Source organism: Sinocyclocheilus grahami, unplaced genomic scaffold (assembly GCF_001515645.1).
Source record: "Sinocyclocheilus grahami isolate Dianchi unplaced genomic scaffold, SAMN03320097.WGS_v1.1 scaffold573.1, whole genome shotgun sequence".
Classification (NCBI taxonomy): domain Eukaryota; kingdom Metazoa; phylum Chordata; class Actinopteri; order Cypriniformes; family Cyprinidae; genus Sinocyclocheilus; species Sinocyclocheilus grahami.
Genome location: NW_015505752.1, coordinates 45,720 through 48,293, shown reverse-complemented (window position 1 = coordinate 48,293; position 2,574 = coordinate 45,720). Strand labels below are relative to the sequence as shown.

At 35.9% G+C, this 2,574-nt stretch overlaps 1 long non-coding RNA gene and 1 pseudogene across 2 annotated transcripts in view; one reads left to right on the top strand and one right to left on the bottom strand.

Annotated features, from left to right (window-relative positions):
- LOC107556572 (uncharacterized) overlaps positions 1–699 on the top strand; it is a 1,528-nt gene extending 829 nt beyond the window's left edge. The window contains exons 3-6 of one of the 2 annotated variants that reach the window (XR_001605293.1): positions 19–56; positions 143–196; positions 283–336; positions 473–699. This is a non-coding gene — a long non-coding RNA (uncharacterized lncRNA). The remainder of the gene's footprint in view (positions 1–18; positions 57–142; positions 197–282; positions 337–472) is intronic. The other variant, XR_001605294.1, reaches the window with a different exon arrangement.
- Positions 1–2,574, bottom strand: part of LOC107556558 (zinc finger CCHC domain-containing protein 4-like) — a 21,040-nt pseudogene that overhangs the window by 12,724 nt on the left and 5,742 nt on the right.

Genomic DNA, 2,574 nt, shown 5'->3' with positions numbered 1-2,574 from the left:
TTTTTTGTTGTTTTCCAGTACATCTTGTCTCGGGAGCACCCTTTGATTTTACATCTGTAAGTAGTTATCAGTTAAGGTAATTGACCTTTATTATGTTGTAGCAGTTGATATTTAAAGATTTCTCTATGTTTGTGCCTTCCAGTGTGACATTCCCATCATACGGAGATGGTGGACTCCAGATGGTTTTCTCTGAAAGGTACTGGACATTTCCTCCAGCACACCATTACATTTGCACCCCCTTCTGACCAATTTGAAATTAACCAAGATACATGTATATTACAGTGCAGAAACCCTACAAGAGGCCCTTCCAATTGGATAACAGGCTACGCTTGTGAGGTATGTCTCAAATCTATCTATCTATCTATATACACACATTAATAAGAAATATTAAAGTTACATTTTCCTTTAATATTCTGTAATGAAAGAGATCCCAGTAATCTGACAGAAGTTGTGAAATGGCTCCATTAAACAGACATCTGCTCAGGGGGCCAGTGGAAGAGCCTCTTTTCCTTATAATGGAGGAAGAGGACGAGGAAAAGGCCCTCAACAATCTCCTGGAACAATCAGAAGCTTCCAGAGTGTCCTTCATATTTCATCTTGTGTTCAGGGGAGTTATTTTTGTAGGATTGTCATAACAAAAAGGGCCTAAGAGTGAATTAATTTGATACATTTTAATTTGAACTCATGCAAGATTGTCACGACAAAATGTGCCCAATAGTGAATTGTTCGTTTTATAAACTTCAATTTAATTATTGTGTACATTTTGATTGTTACTTTTAAAATGATGCTGCTGTTTGTGTGTGTTTTATTGAAATGTTTTAGTTTTCATATAGAAAAATTTATGATGCATGTGACCTTGACTTTGGAGTAAACATTTATTTTGAATCTTGTGATTAAAGTATATTTCATATAAAATGCCCAGAAGTTTCAAACATTATTTTTAATATCACAAACAGGAAATTATTTTATTGAAATGTTTTAGTTTTCATATAGAAAAATTTATGATGCATGTGACTTTGGAGTAAACCTTTATTTTGAATCTTGTGATTAAAGTGTATTTCATAGAAGTTTCAAACATTATTTTTAATATCACAAACAGGAAATAACTTGCATAATACAATGAAACTAATAACTGTATAGGTCTACAACTAAATTACACAAGATTAATGTTTATAAAATGCTTAATATGTCATTATAAAATGCATACATGCATAAAGTATGACGTATCGTGTGTAATAAAAGCAAATTACCCCTTAAAACCCCTAAGGTGGCACTACTATGTTAAATGTTAACATACTATGTTAAGCTCCGCCCCTAGGCATTTATTTAAGATCCAGGAGCATGTTGCTAAAGAGAGAGTAACTTATGGAAATAGAAGGAAGGAGGTTATCTTATCTAGATTGAGAATAGGACATGTAGCATTAAATAACAGTTTGCACATAACAGGGAAACATGAAACAGGCAATTGTGATAAATGTGGACTACCAGAAACGGTTGAGCATGTTCTTTTAATATGTATAGCGTATGAAAGGGAAAGGCATCAGATGTTCCAAGAACTGGAACTGATGGGAATTAGTATATCTCTAAAGACACTATTAGGTTATGGGGTAATGCAATCAAGAATATATGGAGAATTGTTTAAGTATTTAAAAAAGACAAGATTAATGGAAAGAGTTTGAAGTTAGAGTTATATTAATATTATTATTATTATTTTCTTTTATCTATAATAGTTGAATAATTCATAGCTCAACCGTGTACGTTTCACACTCCAGATCAGTAGGTGCCAGACATGCACCTTTAACGTTGGTTTGCCAATCCGCCAAAAAACTCGAGAGAAGAAGAAGAAGAAGCTCAAATAAACCTGATATAGTATGTGTTCAAGAAACATGGCTCAAACCTCAGTTGAATTTTGTTTTACAAGGATATGTGGTTATTCGGAAAGACAGGAAACAAGGTAATGGAGGTGGGGTAGCTACATTTATAAAACAAGGTGTGGGATATAGGAATGTTGATGTGAGTGTGGACCAAGAGGTGGTTATGATGGAGTCTGGGAAGGGAGTCATAGTATTAAAGTAATTCAAGAAAAAGAAGAAGCTCCGCCCCTCACTTCCGGTTCTGGTGCTGGATACTATTGGAATATTTCGCCTCCTCTCACGAGGCCTCATGGGAGAGTAAAGTGTCCATCGTAGGTGTGGCTACTCGATCCGTACCGGAAACACGATTTGTACTGCGCATGCGCAGAAATGGCTACTCGATCCGTACCGGAAACACGATTTGTAATGCGCATGCGCGGAAATGCGTCTACTTCCTGTCTGTATGACAAAACAATTTACGGCAATTTTGGGTGGTGACTACTCGATCCGTACCGGAAACACGATTTGTATTGCGCATGCGCGAAATTGCTTCCACTTCCTGTCACCGCCAACGTTTTTACGACAGTCTAGCGATATGGATTCTTTTGCATTCTATATACAGGTTCAAGAATTTCTCTGAAAAGGAGAAATTCCTGACAATTCTGCAAATTGTCGGAAGGTTACATTTACATTTAGTCATTTAGCAGACGCTTTTATCCAA